General features: G+C 40.1%; 1 long non-coding RNA gene across 7 annotated transcripts in view; it reads left to right on the forward strand.

Moving 5' to 3' along the window:
* Window positions 1-9,198: 9,198 nt before the first annotated feature.
* The window catches only part of LOC139032842 (uncharacterized), a 107,908-nt gene continuing 89,619 nt past the window's right edge, over window positions 9,199-27,487 (forward strand). For 6 of the 7 annotated variants that reach the window (XR_011485498.1, XR_011485506.1, XR_011485499.1 and 3 more), the window contains exons 1-2: window positions 9,286-10,190; window positions 14,336-14,457. This is a non-coding gene — a long non-coding RNA (uncharacterized lncRNA). The other variant, XR_011485477.1, reaches the window with a different exon arrangement.

Below are 27,487 nucleotides of genomic sequence, written 5' to 3' on the forward strand. Positions count from 1 at the left end.
CTGACCCTGTTCTCCTGAGTGTGTGTGTGGCTAGAATAGCCCTGAGGAGGTACTTTCAGAGAAAGCCATTCTGCCCAAGTGTGAGCCTAGCATTTTCCAGTCTCGTTCTAAAGAAAATAATATTCTCCTAACATCACCCCTTTCTCCTTACTATTAAAGGTAAGGTTTTACAACAAACATTCTATACAGAAAATGCAAGCCTTTAACTGGGAAAACATCTGTTCCTTATATGAGTTGTTTACTCCTCAGTCAAGTATTTAAGTGTTTTTAAATGCACTGAAATTTTATTTCGTCTTTTAAAGCATTATAGTTTTTGGCTTTGTGCTTCCCTGGGGGTCAGACGGTAAAGAATCTTCCTGCAACGCAGAAGACCCGGGCTCAAGATCCCCTGAAGAGGGGAACAGCAACCCACTCCAGTATTTTTGCCTGAAGAATTCTATGGACTGAGGAGCCTGGAAGGCTATATTGGGTGGCAAAGAGTCGGACATGACTGAGCCACTAATACTTTTCATAGATAATGGTTGAAAGGGTTTTGTTGTATTCTTTTCTGCTTTATCTTTCTTTGGTATTGGTGATTTCAAACAAGAAGGGACAAAGAGTGACCAGGCAGGGAGACCCACCTGTGTGAAAGCTCTGAGCAAGAGGAGTGGTTTGGCCATACTCAGAAAGAGGGAGGGTGAAGCAGATATTACAAGGCTCAAAAGCTAATTGGAGTCACAGAGCTGGTGGGCTTTGTCACTCAGTCGTGTCCGACTCTTTGTGACCCCATGGGCTGTAGCCCACCAGGCTCCTCTGTCCATGGGGATTATCCAGGCAAGAATACCAAAGTGGGTTGCCATGCCCTCCTCCGGGGGAATCTTCCCAACCCAGGGACAGAACCCAGGTCTCCCACATTGCAGGCAGATTCTTTATCATCTAAGCCATCAGCGAAGCCCAGAGAGCTGATAGGTCATGTTAATTAAGGCCGATATAGGAGGAAAGCAGATGATATCACTTAGTACTCAAAAAAAAAGGAAAAAAACCTTTTTATTTGGAAATAATTTCAAACTTAAAAATCGCAAGAAACATACAAGAATGGTACCCTTTACTCAGATTTCACCATTCATTAACATTTTGTCACACTGGTGACACCATTTGACTGTAAACTGCAATATATATTCCTATCCCCCTAAATTCCTCATGGAATTTCCCAAGAACAAAAGGACTCTCTTGTGCAATTATAGTATAGTATCAAATTCTGGGAATAGTGAGGGTTACAACACCAGAGACCGTATTTTAATTTTTAGCCAATTAACACATTGTAGGCTAATTTATTTTCTATTCCTTCTATAATAAGTCACCACAAATTGAGTGGCTTAAAACAATACACACACTTTTTTTTTTTTTAATAATTCTGTAGGTCACAAATTTGTTACAGGTTTCACTGGAGCACAGAGAGCCACAGAGCACTGGCAGACAGAGCTCCTTCCCAGAGACTCCAGGAGAAAATTCTTACCTTGCTCGCTTGGGTTTTGCAGAATCCTTGGTGTTGCAGGGCCAAGGTCCCTGTTTCCTGGCTGATTGAAGGATGACAGTCATTCCCAGGTTCCAGAGACCACTGCCATTTTTTGGCTTGTGACCCTCTTCCTCCATCTTCAAGACCAGCAGCAGTGGGTCAGGAACTGCTGTATCTCCCTCTTTAACCACTGGGAGGTTCTTCACTTTTCAGGACTCATGTAATGCAGCTGAACCCATGCTGACAACCCAGTACAAACTCTCCTGAAGATCTGTAACCTTAATCCCAGCTGGGAAGTCTCTTAGCCTTGTAAAGTGACATAGTCACAGGTCTGGGAGTGGGGTGAAGACATTAAAGGGGTGAGAGGGGAGCACTAGTCTGCCTGCAACACAGGGCAGTTGTTCTGCCATGCGGCAACCCTGCCTGTCCTCACGCAGTCCTATATTATGGCAAGGCTTGACCACTGTCTCACCTGAGTCCTGGTGACATCCTAGACTCCTCCTGGAGCAAGGGGAGGTACTCAGGCTTGAGAGGAGCTGCCGCGGAGCTGTGTCTCGTCTCTCTCCGTAGTTTCATTTGAGCCCAAGACTTTCTTCTCCCCCACCTCCTATGACACAGCTGCAGGCCTCTGAGGAATCTGCTTAACTCCTCAGTCTACCTAACAACTGGCCACCTCTTACTGGGCCCTCCAGTCAGCATCATCTTGTGAGATGAGAGACAGGGTCTGACCCCACGATGACCTCATGTATGCAGTGTCAGGAATGAACTGCCTGGATCCATTTGGGCTTGTTGTCTCCTGACTGGCCGCATCCTGGCAGCATTGCAGGTCACCCTGACAGGGTCAGGGGTGAACCTCTTGACCTCAGTAGACACTGTGCTGCTGTGTTGGGTCTACTTGGCCACCGGACATCCAAAAATATCCTGCATAGTATTGTTTTTTTCCTATCTAGGGCCCAATCCAGGATCAAGCATTGTATCAATTTTATTTATCATGTCTCCTTGATCTCATTTAATCTGAAATATTTCCTCCATATTTCCTCTCTTCTTTCCCCTTAACATTGACATTTTTGGACAGTATTTCTTTCCTTTGAGTTTAATGTTTCCTCATGATTAAGCCAGTTTATGCATGTATGGCTTGAGCTCTGAATAACTGATGTGTCTCCTCATTGTATCACATCAGGATACAAATAATGTCAATGTAAGCTTTATCAGGGGCTTCCCTGGTGGCTCAGCAGTGAAGAATCCAGCTTCAATGCAGGATATGCAGGTTTGATCCCAGAAAAAAACTCTGGAGAAGGAAACGGTGACCCACTCCAATAATCTTGCCTGGAGAATCCCGTGGATGGAGGAGTCTGACGGGCTACAGTCCATTGGGGTTGCAAAAATCAGACACAATTTAGCAACTAAACCAAAACAACCTTTATTAGAGATGCTAACTGTGATCACTAGGTTCAAGTAGTAACCGTTAGTCTCCTCCACTGAGTTACTGTTTTTCTTTATGTAATAATAAGTTTCTTGATTCTATGCAAATATGCTGCTTCTCTTCAAAATTTCCACCCACTAGTTTTAAAACCTGTTGAAAAGTCTTGTCCCAGTTATAACTGTGACAGTTGCAAAAACAGCAATTTTCTAGCTTCATCATTGTTATTTAGCATTCTACTACAAGGAAGAGTTGTTCCTTCCTAATTAGTTAGGTTCTTAGTTACATTCAGGTATAGCAGAAATCATGAAATGCTTGTCTGAGACTGTTTCATTCAGTTTAGAGTAGTGCATTATCATTTTATTCTACTTTGTGCTTGAGATTTGTGGGGGAAATTTCAACAGCTTTAGTGTTTAGGTTTTCATTTTCTCTTCTTACTGCAACTCTGTATGGATGCGATAGGCTTTTTCTTGTTCCACTTTATTTTCTAGACAAAATTTCCTGATCAAAAGTATTGCCTTTTACTAAGGGGAAAGGCAACTTCATTCTTGGGCAACATGATGAGCAATAGAGGCAAGTTGGTTTTTCATGTGGTTCTCTAGTGTTTCGTCGGTATCCCTGATATTCTCTTTGAACTTCTCTTTCCCACATGTTTATAAAGAATGTCTCCACCCTCTTTTATTTTTTTTTTGCCACACTTCAGAGCATGCGGGATCTTAGTTCTCTGACCAGGGGTGGAACACGTCCTTCCTACAGTGGAAACGTGGATCCTTAACCACTGTACCGCCAGGGAAGGGCTCCCACCCTTCCTATTTACCTTCTCCTGAGGCTCCATGGTGGGCTTCCCTGGTGGCTCAGAGGGTAAAGCATCTGCCTGTAACATGGGAGACCTGGGTTCTGATCCCTGGGTCAGGAAGATCCCTTGGAGAAGGAAATGGCAACCCACTCCAGCATGAGGCTCTGTGGTAAAGCATCTGCCTGCCAATGCAGGATACTTAGGTTCCATCCCTGAGCCAGGAAGATCCCCTGGAGAAGGAAATAACAACGCACTCTAGTATTCTTTGGCTGGGAAATCCCATGGCCAGAGGAGCCTGGCGGGCTACAGTCCATGGGGTCACAAAGAGCTGGACACAACTGAGTGACTAAACAAAGAAACTTGGAAATACTGCTTTTCTGAAGCAGCCCACTCAGGTCCACACACTCTCGAGACCCTTGCTTGTAACCAGTGCGGTGCCTAGTATTTGAACACCCAGCGTGGGGCTTTTCAGGGCTGACTTTGACTGTGCTTGGTCCCCGTCCTTAGCTTCTCAGTCTTCTATTTGCAGCCATTCACCTCATCCTCTCATATTCCCCATGCCTGCAGGCTGGTCATGGCGTCAGGGGCTCCAATGATACTTCTGCTGTTATTTATACAATGGATTTTTTTGTCTGTACCTTCATGTTACTGAATGGCTTTTAGGTGATGCTGGGCTGCACTCCATAAGCCCTGAACTTGCCCAGCTTCAGGACTAAAGAATGAGCTCAGAGTCAGCAACAGAGACATCAGTGGTTAATGGTTGAGGGGATTTACAGGTCTGAAGAAGATCCTGGAGCAACTTCCCATCCTATGCGACTGGCGGTGGGAGATGGCAGGGCAGGACATGACAGCGATCTTCGCTCCTGGGGAGGAGGGGAAATAACTAGTTATAGGGGAGTTAATATCAGGTGGGCCCATTAATTATCAGGGAAACCAGCAGAGGGACACCTGCTCACCGCCCCTTTGCTAAGAAAATCACTATTGGGGCAAGTATGCAGGAAGGTCAGTCTTGTGAGTTGGGTGGAGCTGAAGCAGGCACTGGTCTGACGAGATATAGAGAGAGCAAGAAAACAACCATACTGAATGGCCTGCATACCAGAGACTGTGCAGAAAATTTGGATGTGGATGGCCAGTTAACTTAGGGACAACCATAAATTCACATAAGAACTTTAAGTAGGCAGTTGACATGACTCAATTTGCATTTTGAAAAGATCTTCTCTGAAGAGAATAGATTTATAAGAGTCAAGAATGGATTCAAGAGATGGTTATGTTAGTCCACATTGTTATGTTTTGATCAGAGGTTCTGGAAGTGAATATGGAGAGAAATATACAGAATCAAGAAATGATTAGAAGTTTTCATTGAAAACATTTGATGATTAGATGTAAGACACTAGCTTCCTAGCAAAGGCCCCATGCATGCTCTTACCTCAAAGCTTTATCATGTTACCCTCCCACTGCCCAGAATGAACATTAGTGTATACAGTAGATAGAATAACCGCACACACAACCCCCCCCACACACACACACAAAGATAATCACATCCTAGATTGCAAAAGCTGTGAATACCTGATATAGAAAAAGGTATTTTGCAAATATAATTAAGTGTCTTCAACTGGAGAGATTACTGTGACTTACTCAGGTGGACCCAATATAGTCAGGCATCCTGGTAAGAGAGGCAGGAAGTGTTATGCTAGAAAAAGAGAAGAAAGCATGAACTGAGGAACGTGGCTAATGTCTAAAAGTGGAAAAGGCAAGGAGCAAAGTGTCCCTCAGCCTCCAGAGGGAATAAACTTCAAACCTACATCTTGATTTTAGCCCAAGAAGAGCCAGTTTGGACTTCCAACTCTAGAACTATAAGATATTTCTATTGCTTTGAGCTACTAGTGAAAGTGAAAGTGAAGTCGCTCAGTCGTGTCCTACTCCTTGTGACCCCACAGACTGTAGCCTACCAGGCTCCTCCATCCATGGGATTTTCCAGGCAAGAGTACTGGAGTGGGTTGCCATAGCTACTAAGGTTTTGGTAATTTGTCACAGCAGCCATACGAATCTATTAATCAATTCAGTTCAGTCACTCAGTCGCGTCTGACTCTGCAACCCCACAGACTGCGGCACAGCAGGCTTCCCTGTCCATCACCAACTCCCGGAGCTTGCTCAAACTCATGTGCATTAAGTCAGTGATGCCATGCAATCATCTCATCCTCTGTTGTCCCTTTCTCCTCTTGCCTTCAATCTTTCCCAGGATCAGGGTCTTTTCCAATGAGTCAGTCAGGTATTAATTAGGTATTAATACCTAATATCAAGTATTAATATTAGTGTACAAACAGTATTAATAGTACAATTAGTATTTATTAATATTATTTTAACAATTAATATTAATATTAGTACAAATAGTATTAATAATAGTGTACAAATCTTACAAGCAAACCACTTCACTTTCTCTAGAACTCTGCTCAACTCTTACTTCATGAGAGAAATTTTTCCTAACCCTAGCATCTAAAATACTCCTCTCACCCTCCAGCCCCTAAGCTGGCTTTCTGTTAATGCCTATTATTCATCTGTAGGTTTAGGGGTTCGATTCGGTTTGCTTTTGGGGTTTTACTCTTTTGCATATAAGAACACATTTGCTTTCGATCATCACTGCTTTTTTTTTCAGCCTCCTAAAACAGTGCCCGGCATGTGTTAGTACATATTTCTTGAATAAACATGAAATTCTTAAACTGTTGAAGGGTAATGCTATTTTCTAATATAAGTAAATGCCATTTTCTAATACAAATAACACTGGATAAAGAGAGTATTTAGGGGAATGTGGCTTCCCTGGTGGCTCAGACGGTAAAGTGTCTGCCTACAATGTGGGAGACCCGGGTTCAATCCCTGGCTTGGGAAAATCCCCTGGAGAAGGAAATGGCAACCCACTCCAGTACTCTTGCCTGGAAAACTCCATGGACTGAGGAGCCTGGTAGGCCACAGTCCGTGAGGTCACAAAGAGTCGGACACGACTGAGCAACTTCACTTTAGGGGAAAATAGGTTTTGTTTAGGATATGATGAGTCTGAGATGCTTGTGAGACACTGTAATTCCAAAGGGCTGTTTGTCCTGGACATATAAACACGGTGACTTTAATCATACATCTGGTAACTGAGATCACAAAGGTAGAGGAGCTCTTCTAGAAACTGCGTGTGGTTCCTTACTGGCATCATCACTGGGTTGCCCCATTTACACGTGAAACTTCTCAAAAATAGCTCATTTTTTCCCATCACCTCCACGTACGGATTTTCCCTTGATATCTCAATCTTAGTTAATGGTACTACCTATCAGTCATCCAAATGGAAACTTTGACTCTTCCATACTTTAATATAGAATTATTGAGATTGGGACAAGAGCCCTTATGAAACAGAGTCAAGAGAATCAATCAATTAAGCAAGTTCTATTGATTCTATTTCATATGTATCTTAGAACTCCATCTATTATTTTGTATTCTTACTGTCCCTGCCCTGGTTCATATGTCTTCTCTTTTTTGACTTATTTTAACAATTTTCTAACCAGTCTCCTAGCTTCAACCCTCTTCTCCAATTTATCTTCCTCTCTATCACAAAGCCAAAATTTAAATCTGTCATTTCCTGACAATAAAAGAACTCCCTAATATTACTATACAAGATTTGTCACAATCCACTTCTAACCTCCCATGCAATATTTATTTTAAATCTCTTATTTCTGCCCTCACCTGACACCAACCCCAAAATATTGCTTCAATTCCCACCTTGTGAGCATGGCACACTTCTTGATGATTCTGTGCTTTTGCAAATGTCCTTGTTACTTCTCCATCCATCCAGGTCCAACTTATCCTTCAAAATCCACCTCAAAATTTAACTCTTTATTGAAACTTTCTTTCTCCCTTTTTAACCAATATAGGTTTCTCTTTCCTCTCTAATCCCACAGCCTAGTGCATATTTATCTACTAAGAATTCTCACACTCTTCTGAAATAGTTTATTTGGGTGCTTGCTGTTGTTCAGTTGTTAAGTTGTATCTGACTCTTTGCGACCCTGTGGCCTACAGCATGCCAGGTTTCCCTGTCCTTCACTATTTAGGTGCTTACATGCATGCTTTACTATAGTTTCACCACTGCAAACTTTTTGTTTCTTATTATATTTTTCTTTGGACTCATGTGTCTGGCATAGTGCCTGGCCTATATTATGTACTAAAAACGTGATGAATGAATAAAGTCAAGCTCACTAAATAATAGCCTGGGAAATAATAACATAAGGGAGCTCTGAAAGTGTTTCCTAAAGAGCTCCCAATACCAATGGATATATATTAATTTTTTAAATTTTTATTTTGTATTGGAGTATAGCTGATTTATAACTTGTGTTATTTCAGGTGTACAGCAAAGGGAATTGGTTACACGTCTACATATAACCCTTCTTTTTCAGATTCTGTTCCCATATAGGTCATTACAGAATATTGAGTAGAATTCTCTGTGCTATACATTAGGTCCGTCTTGATTATTTTGTATATATGTTAATCCGAAGCTCCTAATTTATCCCCCCTCTGATCTTTCCCCTTTGGGAACCCTGTTTGTTTTTGTGGTTTTATTTACTGTTTTATTACCTCTTTTATGTTATTGAGAGGCATAATACTGTGAATACTGGTTAAAGATCCTTGGCAATATTTGCAATAATTCAAAATGGGAGCTAAGTATTTCAGGGTAAGGCAATTACAGGTGAAGTCAATGTCCAGATCATGGCCATGGTCACGAGAGACAGAAAGAGAATAAAACGGGGAAAAACAAGAAAAACCCTAAAGATCATTAAAGTCTTTGTTGAACACCCATTGTGCCTCACCTCCCATCTTATGCTTCCACCATGTGCACCAGCCATCAATAGTGCCATCCTTCTTAGGGTGGGTTATCAAATAGCACTTTGTTCTCAATTGCACTGCACTCTTACTCTGCTCCGGAGTCTAGAGTCTGCTGCTTGGGAAGCCTGCATGAATGACTCCAAGAGCAAGTTCGATTCCATGGAGTCGGGGTGGCTGTGCCAACCATTCTGTGTGCTGATTTGCCAGTAGATAACCTTGAGACTTATTATACAAGGACGGTCTAGCCTCAACTGCCCACAGTAGGAACACGGACAAAACGCACCCTATACTGGCTTTCCCACCTTCTCTGGCTACTCTTCCCAGTCCCCCACTCTGTTCCCTGAAAAGACTCTCCCTGAATAAACTACCTGCCTTGTCATAGTTTAAGCTTTCTGACAGAAACTGTGATGAAGGAAACGCATCTCAGAATCGACCCTAAAAAGCAGACTCTTGAGAGGAAATTCTTGACCTGGTCAGACGGTAGACCACCAGGCAGCGGTTACCGCCGTTACAGTGAGACCACCCGGGGGTTGCTGGGTGCTGGGATGGGCCCCTCCCACTAGTGAGCAACCGTTAGAGGTCCTGCTCAGCCATTGGTTAGTGCTGCAGTGGGCCCCTCCCCCAAGCAAGCAACTGTCACTGAGCAACCGTTAGGGCGGCATTCCACTACAGCCCGAAGCAGAGTGGTGGTCCTTAGGAGGAGACTGAGGTAAGAAGGCCCACCTGGCCTTCTGGGAGGTGGCGGCCTTTAGCTCACCTGACTGGGGTCACTGAGGGGGGACTGGGGGGCCACGGGGAACAGCTCGCGGCAGTGTCCTGCCAGGCTCCACAGTCCTCGCCAGGGCCACCCACTGGCCCAGCCCAGACCTGAAGGCAGCAAAGAACCCCTCCCCCATCCCTGCCTCTGCGACCTGATGGCAGCGGCAGTCTGCATAGAAGCACTGTGGGGACCCAGCCCTGAGAGAGCTGCCAGCTGAAATCTGCCTTCCCTTCAGCCAGGGTTTGGACCTCAGAGGGTGAAAGTTGTGCCTGGAGACCCTGCCCTTTCCTGTCAGAACAAAGGATAACATTTGTTAGACAGGGATTTACAGAAACATTGTTATCTGACCATGACTTGACCTCAAGAACACAGGATCTGACAGCAAGACTTTGCAACAACTCACCATGCTCCTCCGTCACCTAGAGGGCTGTGCCCAGAGCTTTTGTGGAGTTTGAAGTTTTTAAGGCATGAGTCACTCATCTCCTTGCAGAGCCCTCAATAAACCTTTCTCTGTTCCAAACTCCGACATTTTGGCATTGTTTGGCTTCACTGTGCATCGGGCCCATAGGCTTGTGTTTTGGCAGCAGTCATGAGGAAGACTCCCTCAGGATTCACCAAGGACATTGAGTGCCAGTCCAACTATGTTTCTAAGATGACTCCTTAAAGTCAGGACACAACACTAACCTATAGCAAATGTTGTAGAGATGTCAGAACTGCCTTAAGAAAGTTACTGATGGAAAGCCCCGGAGTATAAGAACGTTAAAATGAATTTATTACAATAAGATTGGAGAACCTGCCATCTGACCACACTTTGCAGGAGGGCCCAGAGAACAAACACTTAACCAACACAGTGAAGGATGCTCAGGTACAGATGGCTTGTTCGTTTTGTTGGTTTGATGATCGCTGTCCTAGAACTAAGATATGTAGAATCAGCAGGAATGATGGGATTCTGGAATGGCAGAAACTAGGTGGAAATCCCTAACCTGACACATGTGGTTACTGTAATGGATAGCAAGATTTATGTTGACAGCCAAGGTGCCTTGATCCACAAAGATTTATGACCAAGGATAATAGACCATGGTGTTCCTAGGGATTAAAAATGTGGGAAACCAATTATTTGTCTTATTTAAGAAAAAAAATGAGAATTGTTAATGTAAGTTACTACACTGGTAAGTTTTGATCTCTCGTTACTAAATCTGAGTGAGTTCACAGATCCAGAACCCATTAATAAACAAGAAGACAATGTTCCTTTAAGGAAGGAACTTGTAATATTCTTACAGGTATATAAAGTATACACATCAATCTTGCCCTAATCTTCCCCTAAAGTGGCCTTCAGCTATCTCCAGGATAACTGAGAAGGGGGATACCCAAACATTTTTGTGACTTATTGGATACAATGCCTAATCTGACAGTGATACCTGGGAATCCCAAAGGCCATCATGTTGCCTGTTAGGGTTAGGACTTATGGAAGCCAGAAGATAAATTAAACCCTGGCCCAAGAAGATATCACAGTGGGTTAAAGGGTCCCCATTTTTTAATGTGTAATTAGAATGGATATACTTAGGATCTGGCCAAACTCAGACCATACAGTAAAGAACCATTAACGGAGAAAGAACTAAAGAAAAGACCCTGAGGTATACCATATGTTTGGTATTCAACCTGTTGAAATGTGTTATTTTCATGGAAGTATTTAAAGAAAATCCTGCTTTACACAGATATATAATTGGAAAAGGCAGAAATATTTTTATATACTTTTCAAATAATTGTGGTGCCTGTCCTTTGATACTACACCAAAATTCAATAGTTAGTGGCTATTTAAACATTAGTTGCAATTTGGATTCTGAAATCATCTCAACAAACTTTTCATACTTAGACACTTAAAAGTCCATTTGTCTCTATTGCACTTCAAATGGATCTTTTTATCCATCCTTGATTTTATAACATCTTCCAATTACCGACACATTTCATTAGGCAATATTAAAAAATCGCATTCATTACTCTTACCACCCATCTCCCAAGAAAGTTCTTTCAGCATTGAGAAGCTGTCACAGGGCAGTTTAACATTTTCCAGAATTCTAATTGCTGATAGAGACATGAATTTTTTCATTGGCAAAAAATTCTGTCAGTTATTTTTCTTAGAGTTGCAGGCTCCCTTCATTCTTTTTTGAGACGATGATTGCCAGATCTCCATGTCTGAAAAACCACAGTTGTTCTTTCAAGCAAAAGTGATATTCTGTGGAAAAGAGAGTAGAGTAACTCAGTCCCACAGTACTTTTCCTAGACACAATCTTCATACTTTGATATGCAGCAGAAGTACTTCATGCATACATCCCATTTCATCACACAGAATATGGAAAATACTCATTAAATATTAAAACAAATAACACCTTATAGAAAATAACCATATTTTCAAAACAGTGAGAAGAATGACACTGCTTGCAAGATCAAAAATGGGTATGTTTTCTATTTCATCAGGACATTTAAAATTCTGAGTGTCTGGTGGTAGGGAAGACTATCATGTAGAAGAGTGAATACAGGATGGGTCCACTGCTTTCGTCTGTGCTAAAGCACTAGAAGAATTACCAGCCATTGATTTCTGCATCACTGGTATAAATATCAACAGAATGAAAGGGAAAATAACACTTTATATTATTATGAAAATTTGTATCGGGGGACCAAGAGTCCAAGAGACCAGCAGGAATCTATAAACCATACTTGGAGAACCACCATCTTAAATCCAGTGAAGGCTGAGGCTCCAGGTAGAAATAGAGTTAATGAGAGCCAAAATGTGGTCTAGTTATAACACTTGTCAAGAATCCCACATGTGCAAGCAAAGGAGATTTCGGTTCAGTTCAATTCAGTTCAGTCACTCAGTCGTGTCCAACTCTTTGCGACCCCATGAATCGCAGCACGCCAGGCCTCCCTGTCTATCACCAACTCCCGAAGTTTACTCAAACTCATGTGCATCGAGTCGGTGATGCCATCCAGCCATCTCATCCTCTGTCGTCCCCTTCTCCTCCTGCCCCCAATCCCTCCCAGCATCAGAGTCTTTTCCAATGAGTCAACTCTTCACATGAGGTGGCTAAAGTATAAGGAGATTTAGTCTCCAGCATTTCTTTCCACTATAATAGAAAGAGCCCCAGGTCCTAGGAGGCAAAGAGGGCAAAATTACCTTTGAGAAGAATCCAATCACAGCTCTTTCTTTAGTCTTCAACTCAGATTATCAGAGCCTATGGAAATTCACAGTACAGTCCTTCATATCTGCTGAGAGTTGATTCCACACTCCCCACAAATATTAAACTTCACAAATGCTCACGTCCTTTAAATAAAATGGCATGGTATTTGCATATAACCTATGCACCTTGTCTCGTGTACTTAAAACAATCTCTAGATTATTCAAAATACCTAATATAATGTAAATGCTATGTAAGTGGTTGTTAAAATGGTATAAATGCTATGTAAATAGTCTCAGGAGCAGGATGAATTCAAATTTTGCTTTTGGGAATTTTCTGAAATCTTTTTGTGAATACTTTTTATCTGCGGTTGGTTAAATCCAAAGATGAGAAACCTGCAGATACAGAGGGTGACTGTGTACATTTTCCCCAGCCTCTTCCTATCCTTCTTAAGGCAAGGAACAATTATGTAAATAGACAGTCAAGAGCAACTCAACTGTCAGAGTTCCCAACAGTTGATATTCAAGATAAGATATAACAGGAGTCTGGGTAATGGCTCTTTCTTCCCCCAACAGGCTTGCAATTTCCTTGGCAAGGAAATGGATCATTTGAGTTTCTAAAACACCTCCACAGTCCCTAACACACTGCTGGCTCTGTAATAAGCCTTAACTAAAAACCTGAATTCACTGATTTATCAATATAATAAGAAGCTGAGTTAATGTGTGGGAGGGGAGGGTGATGGAGGGGAGAGTAATTGAACAAAGATGCCCCAGGAAGAGATGCTTCATGTGAACTCCCACACAACAAAGATAGGCCCTAATGATAAAATTCTCCTCGTGGCTTTTCCTTAATCGTTTACTTGAAGAGTGAATATTTTTAATGTAGTTTCATAGGCACCCCATACAGTTTGTCCTGTTCCGTAAACAGCACTCTGGCTGCTCTTTTTTAGCTTGGCCTCACTCTGAGCCTTACAACCAACTGATGCTCCAACACAGTGCAGAGAGGAGGGGGATGACAGCACCTCCCAGGCACCTGGGCAAGGGCAGAGAGTTGGGAAGCTGTTGGAAGGACTGTGGTGAAGGATTCGAAGAAAGAGTCTAGTGCTTCTCATGTTGTATATACAGCAAGGCCTGGAAATCTGTTTCTTAAACATTAAGTGCTTCTGTAGTGCCTCTCTCAAAGCACCGTTTTGTAACTGTGACATTTAAGACACATTTCAAACTTGAGAATATACTCAGCAGTTTGATGCAGGGGAGTGTATGCTGGCATTGAACACGTTGCTCCAAACCTGGTGCCAAATACAAGTCAGACATTCTTCAGCTGAGCCTCTTGCCTCTGCAGACCACCGTGATAGATTCTACAGCCCCAAGAAACTAAATAACTTGTTCAACATAACCCTCTGCGTAGGCTACCTAGAAGAACACCAGCTTGTCATCATACATGTGTATATGTGTACATATATCTGCATACACAAATGTTCACACATGTGTGTGTATATATATATAGACCTCCACACGTATATATTTACACATACACATACATGTTTGGGGCTTCCCCAATGGCTTATTGGTAAAGAATTTGCCTGCCAATGTATGAGACGTGGGTTCCATCCCGAGGTCGGGAAGATCCCCTGAAACAGGAAATGGCAACCCATTCCACTATTCTTGCTTGAAAAATCACATGGACAGAGGCGCCTGGAAGGCTGCAGTCCAAAGAGTCACAATATGACTGAGCAACTGAGCATGTACACACATATATAATATATACACTGTATACATTTTCCAGATATTTATTTATATAAAATCCTCTGATATTTTCTTGTTTGTTTTCTTTTCAGAAAGTAGAAATCCCATTGCCAGGCTTCATCACTGACAAAACAAACTCTTGTTGAAATAAAGTTTTAGGTATAATGAAAATGCTCTCAGCTTTCTGAAATTCCCTCTGCTCAACTGCTCATAGGTGAGTAAAAGTTCTTTGACAGCAGCAAATGTTTTATTTACAAATGTACATGTCTAAAAATATAGAGTTGAGACTTATTTTTAATTCCTTTGTACAAAAGAAGTATGGTTGCTGAAAATGATTATTCTGTGTTGGGGGAGAGCAGAACTGAGAAGGATTTGGAACTTTTTTTTTCCCCTTGATTTCTGTTTTTATTTATGTATTTAGGCTGCACTAAGCTGCACACAGGATCTAAGTTCCCCGACCAGGGATTGAACCCACCCATGCCCCCTGCAGTGGAAGCGTGGAGTCTTAACCACTGGACTACCAGGGAATTCCCAGTACTGGGATCTTGAGGGCACGGGGTGGCATAAAAACAGTGTAAAGCAGAATAGACTATCCCCAAGGGGACAGAGGAGTTTAACAAAAAGGAGAGGTCAGAACTGCTGAAGAACAGCTGCATGCATTTCACAATTTTGTTGGGCTAATTTAGAAAATGTAGGCTCTCTGAAATAGACAGCACTATACAATACAGCCTTATTAAATAACTTTCCTGATGTGTATTTGCCTTCTGCAAATTGCTTGTTGTTCAGAACTGTCCTAAAGACATAGTTATATAGTTTTTTCTCTTTGTTCAGTATTTTCAGAAAAAAATATACTTTTAGTTATTGACAGTTTGATTTCTTTACACACACTAAATATTTAGATTTTGGTCACTCTTCTACAACAAATTCTGCAAATGAACTGAAAAATCCTAATTCCCTGGTCGTGCCGCCAGAAAGGGCATCTGTTTGTTTGTTTGTGTTGAAAAACCATCATTTCTTCCCTCCCTCCTTCTCCCCCATCTTTCCATCAAATCTCAGTCCCTATCTTTATAAGTAACTGCTGCTAAAGACCAGGAGCCATTAAGAAAAAAACACAGAATAAGAAAGCAGTCATAAAACTGCTATAGGGCGTGTTCTCTCTCTGCCTCAACAAACATCTCAGTGTGTATATGGAGATGCACCCAGGGAATTCAGTTATAAAATCTTGGCCCAACTCTGTTTCCAGGGATTTTACTATTCTACCTTCTCTTCTGTCTTCATCTCTTCTCCTCACTTTTCCCTCTTTCCACATCGCAGATGACTTGTGTCTCTGTCTGGCTCTTTGTGGTTCTCTTAATCTCTCATCAAAAGCTCCACTTGTTCAGCTGGAAACTTTTCTTTTTAAAACTTTTTATTTTATATTGGAGTATTTAAAAGCAGAGACATCCCTTTGTCGACAAAGGTCCATATAGTCAAAGCTATGGTTTTCCAGTAGCCATGTACAGATGTGAGAGTTGGACCATAAAGAAGGCTGATCGCTGAAGAACTGATGATTTTGAACTGTTGTGCTGGAGAAGACTGCCGAGAGTCCCTTGGACTGCCGGGAGATCAAATCAGTCAATCCTAAAGGAAATCAAACCTGAATATTCATTAGAAGAACTAATGCAAAAGCTGAAGCTCCAATACTTTGGCCACCTGATGCGAAGAACTGACTCATTGGAAAAGACCCTGATGCTGGGGAAGATTGAAAGCAGGAGGAGAAGGGGATGACAGAGGAGGAGATGGTTGGACGACATCACTAACTCAGTGGACATGAGTGTGAGCAAACCCCAGGAGATAATGAGGAACCAAGAAAGCCTGGCGTGCTACTGTCCAGGGGGTCACAGAGTCAGACATGACTGAGCGACTAAACAACAACAAATAGCTGATTAACAACAAATAGCTGATAGTTTCAGGTGAACGGCGAAGGGACTCATCCATACATACACATGTATCCATTCTCCCCCAAACTCCCCTTCCATCCAGGCTGCCACGTAACACTGAGGAGAGTTCCGTGTGCTAAACAGTAGGTCCATGTGCTATACAGTTATCCATTTTAAATATAGCAGTGTGCACACATCCATCCGAAATTCAGCTGCAAACTTTTAACCCACATGTCTGGAACTGAATTCTATCTTAAGGATACTGCTGGAGTTTTGAGATCAACTCCAAAATGGTACAATACTAGAAAAAGAGACATGAGTGAGCACAAACACATTCTAGGAGTGTTCTTTGTGTTATTTTAATTTTTTTTCCCATGGCATGAACTAAGAAATAGAATGCATATAGAGAATATTAAAAATGGATCATTTCTTTGCATTAAAATTGGTACTTAATGACCCATTAAATATAAAATCCATCAATAGTTATTACAAATTCAGCCTTTCTGAGTCTGGCAAGACTCCAGGAGGTCCCACGTCTCTTCTGGGTGACACCACCCAGAGCCTGCCACCCTGTCTGCCTGGGTTGGGTTGGGGGCCTTGCCATCTGTGATCTGACATTCACAGCCCAATGGCTCACAGCATATGTGTGCAAATCACCCTTCTGTTACTATACACTGAAACTTTTAAAGGTTGGTAACTTTATAAACCCTTGTACAGTTACTCCATTTTGAAGAATCATTCTGGTGGTAATATGTCCAAGTGATTTATTTTCTACTTCATTTAAAATACTCTCACATTTTTTCTCCCTTAACTTTTTGTTTTTCCACTTTCATATTTTTAGCTCTTAATTCTTCTTTATCTTCAATCCCATCTCAAATAACAGTTAAGCTTTCCATCTCATTGCTTTTTATCATTTTGCTTAAATTTTTTTGCTACTTCTGGACTAATGTTTTTAGGATTTGGTTTTAGCCTTTTTTTTTTAATTGAATCTATTTTGTCTGAAATCTAAAAGTTTAGCTTTCATGCTGAACTTTCTTATTCTCAATTCTGCTGTGTTTAAGAGAAAATGAGTTAATATCATACTCGCCTGTGTTTAACTTTTCTTCTGTTAACATTTTACGTTCTTATAGATTTTTATAACTTAGTTTCCCAACTGCTCCTCTCCTCTCATTTTTTTCTTTATCTTTTCATAATATATGGTAAGAACCTTGATCCACTTGTGTGTAAATTACATAATGAGTCTAAATCATCAAAAAATAGGGGAAGGTGAAGGTTTTACTTTGATAGTTGTCCTTATCCTTACTTCTCTGGCTTTTCCAAACACAGTTCCTAGAATCCACAGTGAGTGAGTGTGTGTGTGTGTGTGTGTGCTTAGTTGTGTCCAACTCTGTGCAACCACATGGACTGGAGCCTGCCAGACCCCTCTGTCCTTGGGATTCTCCAGGCAAGAATACTGTGGGTTGCCATTTCTTCCTCCAAGGAATCTTCCCGACCCAGGGATCAAACTCACATCTCTTGCATCTACTGCATTGCAGGCAGATTGTTTACCACTGTGCCACCTGTGGAACTTCAGACTCCATACCTCGTAATAATAAAAGTTAAAAAACAGACTTAAGACATACACTCTAACCTATATGTTAACCCTTAAAATTTTTTAGTTCTTACCAGGTAGGCTTTTCTTCATAAAAATCTCTAACTGTCCAAGCCTTATGCAGAAAAAGGGGTGTCTTGACATTTTCATCTCTGCATGTCCTATACACATGTACCAAGAGACTGGGGATTCTGCCAACTCAAAATTCAAGCAAGACTCTCAAGTCATTCCCCCTGCCCTGAAACCTAAAGAGACCAGGTAATAATAAACCTGGAGGTTACTTATGATTAGTTATACAGCAGCAGAGGAACCAGAGACAAATTCTAGTTACACTTGTAAGCTCAATAAATGTTTTTGATTGTGTCAATTCCCTTCTCACCACAGTTTTCCCTGAGTCAAAACCCAGTGATTTTTTTCACTCCTTAGGTGAGTAAAGGTGAAGCTTCCAAAGAAAATTTTATCTGTATTCTGGGAGATGAGTCTCATTTTTGTTGTGAATTATATTAGACAGTCCCAGGATGGAAAACATATCAGAACCTAGAGAGCAGAGAGAAACATTTTACTTTAGGCCTTGCTTTTTGGCTCTTTCTAGGAAAATTCTGAGATCAAAACTGGGTGGGTGAAGGTGTTCATTCTAAAGGACCATTGGATATTCTTCTGGGAAGAATAGAATTCCTGAAAGACAAATAATGTACCAGAATCTGGACAATAATCAAATTATTGCTGATTTTCTGCACTTTGTCTCTCTGTTTTGAACCTACTCTGGAGTCTTGCTTTACCACTGAATTGATTTGAATTTCTATAATGACCAATGGCATGAAACATCTTTGCATGTGCTTCTTGGCCGTTTGTGTATCTTCTTTAATGAAGTCTGTTCAGATATTTTGTATGTTTTTAATTGGGTTTTTGTTATTACTGGTACTAAGTCACTTCAGTCATGTCTGACTCTTTGCAACCCTGTGGACTGTAGCCTGCCAGACTCCTACTGACTTATAAGAGTTTTTAATACATTCTTAACACAAGTGATTTGCTAGATAAATATTTTGAAATTATATTTTCCAATCTGTGGCTTTTCAGTTTCTTAAAAATCCAGAAAGGCTATATAATTTGGCCAGGATCGCACAACAACCCAGCCTGATTGGAATTTCACCATTATTTCTAATAAGCAGTAATAGAGGCAGCGTTACCTCTGCAGGAACTTCACTGAATACTTAGGAAACACCGCAGATAGAGAGTTTGCTGTAGGGGACAGGAATCTGTAATCACTGTGTTGCCTCTTAAGAAGAAACCCCTTGGCAATTTTCCTTGTGGGAAGACTACCAAGTTCAAGTATTAATAGTTATCTCTTTGTTTTTTAAATAGTTTATAATGTAATGAATAAATCTTAATCTTGCTCTTTTTTAAAAAAAAAATCCCTCAATGTGCTGAAATACTCTGTTTTGTAAATAAAGGTAAGCTTTAATGGGATGCAAAAAAATAGCTTTACAAAAATTTCAGCGACTAGTTTCTATGAATAGTAGTAAACATAAGCACAAAATTTTGCTGAATTAACAGAACCTGTCATTCAAAACTATAACAATGACCTCAAAGTTATTCTCATTTCCACAGGAATATACATTCTAATAGAACATTCCCAATCCATGAAGAATATTGATGTATTTGTGCTGACCCATTTATATTGCTCCACTTCATTTCCCCCAAAGTAACTGTCAGGGCATAGAAGGGGATACAAAGTGACCTACACATGGATTCAATCTACACCTTTGGCCTAATGCTTCTAACCAACTTACTGGATTTTTTTTCCCTCTAAAAACAAAACTTGTTCAAATGTTTCCTGATGATCTGAAAAAACTTCTACTTATATTCACAGTAACTAATTTATTTAACACAATTCCAAAATCCCTAAGAAGAATCATATTTCCTAAATAATTCAGTTTAAAGGACTTTGGATCCTATTATTTATCAAGAAGTTGTCACATTACAAAAAGAGATTTTTATGATACATGCATAGTTTCTCAACTGAGACAAATGCATAGTCTCTCAATTTTACAGATACAAGTTGCTCTCTAAGTTCCTTCAATACTTTCCAATTTTATAAAGCTTTATTTAAAAATCTTTTAAAAAAATCATGTGGGGGTAGGTTTCCTAACCCAAGAACTGATCAAGGAATTCTCTGAACTGTGAGCATTGATGGTTGGCTGGTCATTTCTTTTTATTCACAATATCTGCTTGGTTCCAGCAGCTTACATGCAAAGGACAGGACACTGCAAATTTTAAAAGGGCAACTCACTACTTCCTTCTGCCAAATTTGCAGACTTATGAAATTTGTTATACAATCTATCTAAACTGCATGCTACTGTTCTCCTTGATAAGTAGCATACTTCTCAAGCATATGGGTCATTAGGACTACATGTAGACTTTGGACACAGCTATTACTCAAATGACCCCAATTCTACCTTTTAATTATAAGTATTCATTTTTCTCAAAAATATATATGCCTGTATTTTAAGTATTTTCATAATGTTGTTATATAAAACAATAATTTCCCTCATCAATTCCATTTCCCCATTTCCTTTTCTACATAAGCAGCCACAATTTTTTTTTTTTGTATTCATGTTTTGTTTTTTAATCTTGGTATTGGGAACATAGTTTGCTACATTATTTTTATATGTTATTCTTTATACTATGTCTTTCGGTGAAATATTTCATAACAGATTTTTTAAACAAACATACTAAAAGGTATACATGGAAGGATAATATTTGACAGTTCTATCATGACTATCTTCTACCTGCCTGATAAACAGAGGCCGTTACATTGATGAACATTAAGGCAGACTCTTGGTGAGAGAATGTGAAATGGAGAATCTAATCGTTCATCTTCCCTAGGGTATCATGTACCACTATCTTCATGGACCTGGCTTCCTTTACTTTTAGTAGCTATACTTTCTCACAAAGTGCTATAAGATACCTGTGGCTTTGAAGCCATTTGAAATTGTAACAATCTGATACTCTCATCTTGTAGATAAATAGTTTGAGACCCACAGATGTGAGTTTATTAGCTCAAGTCACAATACTAGATGAGGTACAGCTGGAATCCAAACCCAGGCCTTTCTGCTATACTGTAGTAACTTCTATACATTTGCCCTCCAAAATTTAGCTCCCCTCATCCATCTAGCATCTTCATTCATTTTCTTACCACTCTTCTTTTTTTTTTTTATTGAAGTTTACTTGATTTGGGGCTTCCCAAGTGGCACTTGTGGTAAAGAACCTGCCTGCCAGTGCAGGAGACATAAGAGACACTGGCTCCTTCCTAGGATGAGGAAGAGCCCCTGGAGGAGGGCATGGCAACCCACTCCAGTGTTCTTGCCTGGTGAATCCCATGGACAGAGGACCCTGACAGGCCACAGTCCATAGGGTCGCACAGAGTCACAGGTGACTAAGGCAATTTAGCATGCATGCGTCCTGATTTACAATATTATATTTGTTTCAGGTGTACAAAGTAATGATTCAGTATTTTACAAGCTTGTATTTCATTAGATGTGTTATTATTAGATATTCAGTAATTTTACAGGTTTATATTCCATACCCTCTGCTATATAATGTATTCTTGTTGCTTATTTATTTTGTACCTTGAAATTTGTATCTCTTAATCCCATATCCCGAACCTCCCTCTGTCCCTTCCCTCTCCCCACTGGGAACCACTGGTTTGTTTTCCGTGTCTGCAAGTCTGTTTATTTCGCTACACAGTTTGGTCATATTAAGAAGTGTTTGTCTTTCTCTACGACTTATTTCACTAAGCATACTATTCTCTAGGTCCATCCGCATTGCTGTACGTGAAAGAATTTCATTCTCTTTTTTAACGGCTGAGGAATATTGTAGGGTCAGGGCTGAGCTGGTTCCGTTCCCTTTAAGGCTGTGTTTGCCCGTCTCCCTGCACCAGGCCCTTTGCCCCAGAGGGCAGGCGTGCTGGAGCAAGTGTTGCCCGCGGGCTCTCAGCTCGTGCCGGCCACAGACGGAGGCTCTGGGGCACGGCCTGGGTGGGCACCGCAGCTCCACTCAGACGCAGCCTCAGGCGCAAGCCGCCTTCTCCCTCATCACCAGTAGCTGCTGCAGCCTCACCTATCTCTGCCCAGGACCCAGGGCCTCTGATTCTTTTCCCTGATCATGCCCCCCCCAGATCCGGGCCGTGCTGTGATGGGGAGCGGGTGGGCTGGAGCATTCGCTTGGCTCCCGGGCACAGCAAGGTGATCACCAAGAGTCCAGCAGGTCCTGGAGCAGACCTGTCTCTGCGCTGCCTCGTCTCAAGAGTGGAGTCCAGGCTTCCCACAGCCCTTCTGTGAGTTTCAGGGGTCCTCCAACCAGCCAAGGTGGCTGGTCTCCCGCCCATAGTTTCCCAGGACCGGGTGCCCAATCAGCGGGGCATACTGGTCACTCCCCAGGCCAGGTGTCTACCCACATAACCCCCCTTTTCCTCTGAGACCTCTCCCAGGGACCCAGACCCCGCTCCAATCACTTTTCTTCCTCCTGCCTGATGGTGTGTCTTTCTCTCAGCCTTGGTGGTACAGGAGTACTTCTGCCAGCTTCCAGTTCGCTTTCAATGAGAATTGTTCCACATATAGATGTATTTTTGATGGGTTTGTGGGATGAGATGAGCTCCACCTCCTCTTAGTCCAGCTATCTTGATCTGAACGTCCTCACATTCGATTATTTTCAAACTGTCATTTAAAAAAACAAAAACCACTTTAACATCATTAAATAACATGCTTACTAATCTTGAGTCAGTTTTAGTTTTTGCAAAAGAATACCCATTACAAAAGATGAAGCTTCATTTCCTCCCTACCCCTCTGCACTTGCCTCTTCCTCAACTTCCTGCTGCTGCTGCGTTGCTTCAGTAGTGTCCAACTCTGTGCAGCTCCATAGACGGCAGCCTACCAGGCTCCGCTGTCCCTGGGATTCTCCAGGCAAGAGCACTGAAGTGGGTTGCCATTTCCTCCAGCAATGAATGAAAGTGAAAAGTGAAAGTGAAGTTGCTTAGTTGTGTTCGACTCTTTTCCACCACATGGACTGTAGCCCACCAGGCTCCTCCGTCCATGGGATTCTCCAGGCAAGAGTACTGGAGTGGGTTGCCATTGCCTTCTGCATCCTCATCTTCCTAGCTTCCCAGTATAGTTATAATTTAAAATAGATCATTATTCAACATTTACATTTATAGGACTGTGTGAACACTGTTCTCCACTGAGCTATGCCATAAACCATGATTGCTTGAGTTTACTACACAACTCTTTGTTTTTCCTGGAGTTAATTGTACAATTGCTCAATTTTCTAGGTAATTATCTATCACTAATTTACCCCTTAACTTTCTGCCAATCCTGTATCTCCCCTTGAATATATGAATATAGTAGTCTGTCCATTTCATCTTCTTTAACAAGTGTATCCTAGAGTTATCTGAGGTGTTTTCATATGGATGCTTGCAAAACCTTCATCCCCTCCTGGAGATTTCTTTGTCTCCCATCTATATTGGCTTTCCTATTTTTTTCAAACCTCTATACTGTCTTCATTCTTGGGTTACTTCCTTATTTTGGGAGAGGACATTTTTTGTGTCTTCCAAGATAGTATGGATTGAAAGTATATTTTTGAAAACTTAAATTTTACTTTTTCATACTCAACTGATAATTTGACAGAATACAGAATTATGTGTGTGCTCAGTCCGTCTGTCCTGTCCAACTCTTTGTGAGCCTTTGGACTGCAGCCCACCAGGCTCCTTGGTCCATGGGATTTTCCCAACAAGAATACTGGAATAGGTTGTCATTTCTTTCTCTAGGGGATCTTCCTGACCCAGGGATCAAACCTGACCCAGGTCTCCTGCATTGCAGGCAGATTCTTTTCTGCTGAGCCACCAGGGAATTATAGATTAGAAATCATTATAATTATATATTAGAAATCATTTCTCTAAGAATTTTGTTTTCCGATTTCCAGTGTCATAGAGAACCCATAAGCTTCCTGATCCTATGTTTGTGATTTTCATTTTTAACTTTTCTTGGGCAGCATTATTACCCAATAGGAATTTCTGGTGATGCATAAATATTAACCACATATGTAATTTTAAAAGTTTTAGTAGCCCCATTAAAACATTTTTTAAAAACAGATGAAATTTAATATTTTATTTAATCAAATATATCCAGAACATTACCATCTTAACAAATAATAATATAAAAACATAATGTATTTCACAGACTTTTTTTTTAGTTTTCTAAATCTGCAAAATCTGCACTGGTAACATATCTCAGTTTGGACTAGTCAGGCACTCAATTGCCACATGTGGGTAGTGACTACTTACTAGACAGTGGAATGCAAGAAGCATTTAGGATATTTTCTTTGCTTCTGCTATTCCAATACATCTTACTGATTTGCCTTGGTAAGGGCCAAACTGTGCCCATTTTTCTAGGCACTCATTGGGCCTCTTTCTTGGCAACTCGTGTGTATCAATTCTGGAAAAATTCTTTTAATTATTGCCTTCATAATTCTTCTTTCCTTCCATTTCCTGTGTTGTCTCTTTCTAAAATTTCTGTTATTCAGATAATGTATCTATGGCCCTGGTCCTCTAACTTATTTCCATTTCTTAGTTCTGCTTTCTGGGAAATTTATTTTTCAACACTTTCTGTTGCGTTACTATTCTTTTCTGCTAGCACACATTTAATTTTGAGAAGCTCTTTGTTTCCTGCATGACCATTTTTAACTGTATCTGTTCTTATCTTGTGATATGATGATAGTTCTCTAAGAATGTTCATGATGATATTTTTTAAATCATCTCCTTTCTGTATAATCTGTTGCCTCAAAAATTTCTTTTTTCCCTCCTTCCCTTGTTTAGTCTCTATTTTTTGTTTATGTAAGAGGCTTACCTCAGTTATTCAGCAGTGCTCAATGGTCTGTTCTTACTTAAGAGTAAGAAATGAAGAGTTGGTTCACTTAGTATATAGGTTAAGTCGCTCAAGCATTAACTTTATTGTTGGGAGGGCAGACAGAACCATTTTATTGAAGAACTAGGGATGTTGATAACTTTAGAACTTTCTACTTGAAATGGTAAGGCTCTCCAAAGAAGGTTCTTCTCTTCTCCTGTTCAAAGAATAAAAGACTGACTATTCAATCCTAGGAGGCAAGTAAGCAACTGGGACTAGAGATTATCCGCTTCATATTGCCTATATTCACTTAATCAATGTTCAATATATCCATTTTATATATATTATATATATATGGATAATATATCCATTTTCAGTTGCAGCTGGTGTTCCCCGTTTAAAAAACCCTGTATTTCACCTCACTAAAGAAAAATAAATCTTTAAAAAAAAAAGAAAAAGAATATACATCTTCAGTATTCTGAGGGAGTAAGGGAAGCTGTGTTATTTTTGCACTCTTTAGAAAAGTTCTTTTATTGTGTTATAGTTTGGCATGGTTCCATAAACATATTGGGAAATGCTAAATAAAAGAACAATGTTGTTAGTTCCAACAATGTTGTTACTTTTCCACCACTGTGTAAAAGTTTGGAATTTGGAAAAATAATGGGGACCAGAATTGTTTTCAAAAATTTTTCTCCATGAAAGTACACTGTCTCCAGCTTCCTTCGTCTAATCAGGTAGGAACAACCTAGCCAACCACAACTAGCTTGTGTGTGTGAAGTGTGTACTGCCTCTGAACTTTAAGTCTGGCAGGTTTAAACCTCACAAAACTGACTCTCTCCTACCCCACTCTTAATGCCCACCTACATGAAGGATGTGGCCTAGGAAATACTGCCACCAGGCGGTAAGTCTTGGTATCACTTCTGATGTCTCTGCATATTGCATGTTGCGAAGGAGATACAATGTTTATCCATTCATGTTTCTATTCATGTTATTTATGAAAAGAAATGTTTTATTGAAGAGTCTAAATATTTAAATATGTCATAGTAAGGGGTACAACTCCCATTTAAGTGAGCATTTTTTTTGAAAAGTAATTTCTAAGAGGAACATGACATCGTTCTTACTAATCTTTGTTATCAAAAACTGCTTAACATAACCCTATTTTTTATTCTTGCATTATATAGAATAATTTTTCTAACAGTTTTTAAATTCTAAGTTTCGAAGCAAAATTGGTTTTAAATATTTACATATGACTTTTTATTTTTCAAGTACTTTGGCCTCACAAACCTGAACGATTCTTTGAACATATCTCAACTTCCCTTGGTATTTTCTTTCTTCTGGCTACTGTGCTCCTCTCATGAGGTAGTGATATCCAGGTAATTTTCCTATGCCTCATTAGAACAAGAGAGACCATGCCTGGAACCAAAATCTGTTATCAGTCAAAAGCCATTGTGAGAATGAATGAATCTCTACTCAGCAATTTACGTGAGCAACCTATTAATACACACCGCTTAGATGGATTTAGATGGATCAAAAGGACATCATGCTGAGTGCAAAATGCTGCACCCCAAAGGTTATATCCTGTATGATTCCATTTATATGACATTCCCCAAAGATGGATGATGAGGAAGGAGAGATGGGTGTGACTAAGCGGTAGGTCTTCTGTAGTGATGGAGCAGTTTTATATCTTGATTGCAGTGGTACTTACATGCGTCTAAATATATGACAAAATGATATAAAACTATATACATACAGTGTACCACTTTCAGTTTCCTGGTTTTAATATTGTACTATAACTACGTAAGAGGGAACCATTGGGGAACTGACTAAAGGTACCAGAAACACTTTGTACTGTTCTTGTAATATAAAGATGAATTTATAGCAATTTCAAAATAAAAACATAGCTGAAAGAATAAAGAAATAAAATTTTAGTAATTAAAACTTAAATTCTAGACATGAAAGATTCCTTTGAAATGTGCCATCAGTTTTGGGAAAATTACATTCTATTGTATCTAGAAATGATGAGAAGCAATAAAACTGTAAGATTCCAGGTAGGAACAAATAGTTTTTATTTCACTCCATCATATTCCCCATTACCATAGTGCAATTTATTTATACAATTTGAGAACCTATGTTCCAGAATATCTATATTTAATTTGGTTTCATGAGTTCTAATTTCTAAATTTGTGCTTCTCTTTGGTTTATTTTCTTCCTGCTAAAATGGTGAGGTTTTTCAATGATTTAAACTTGAATGCTTGTACTCAATAATATGGCATCTTAGAATTTTTCATTTTTTTATTTATTACTCATCATACAGTTTTATTACTTCTTGAAAGATTGTTTTCTTTCTTATATTGTTTTGGGATAAAGACTGCTCAAAAATGGCAGCAAGAAGTCATTCAGAATAATAACAACATGTTATGGAGAAGTTTGGAAACTATTTCATGAAGGAAAGTCATTCTGAAGTTTTAATGATGCCCCATCAATCATTATAATTATGTTATTGTTTGAACCTGTACCACCAGAAAACAATGCATGATATTTTCCCAAATCATATTTTAATGAATAACAGCTTGATATTTATTGCATTGTTATTCTGGTAGCTTTTATTTAAACTTGAACCACATCAATTGTATGTCTAATTGATAACTAAAAGCATCCCCCAGCCTAAAACTTTGACTGTATTCTATTTATAAACTGATTTTTAAACATGAAACTTTCCTCATAGTAACACTATTACTTCTACTGTGAGTTCACTCACATCATAAGCCACAAAGTCAGATTTAAGCACATAGGTTGTTGTTTTACAACCAGAACTGTCATGGACCTAGCCACTATCAT

The sequence above is a fragment of the Odocoileus virginianus genome, chromosome 1 (assembly GCF_023699985.2).
Source record: "Odocoileus virginianus isolate 20LAN1187 ecotype Illinois chromosome 1, Ovbor_1.2, whole genome shotgun sequence".
Taxonomy (NCBI): Eukaryota; Metazoa; Chordata; class Mammalia; order Artiodactyla; family Cervidae; genus Odocoileus; species Odocoileus virginianus.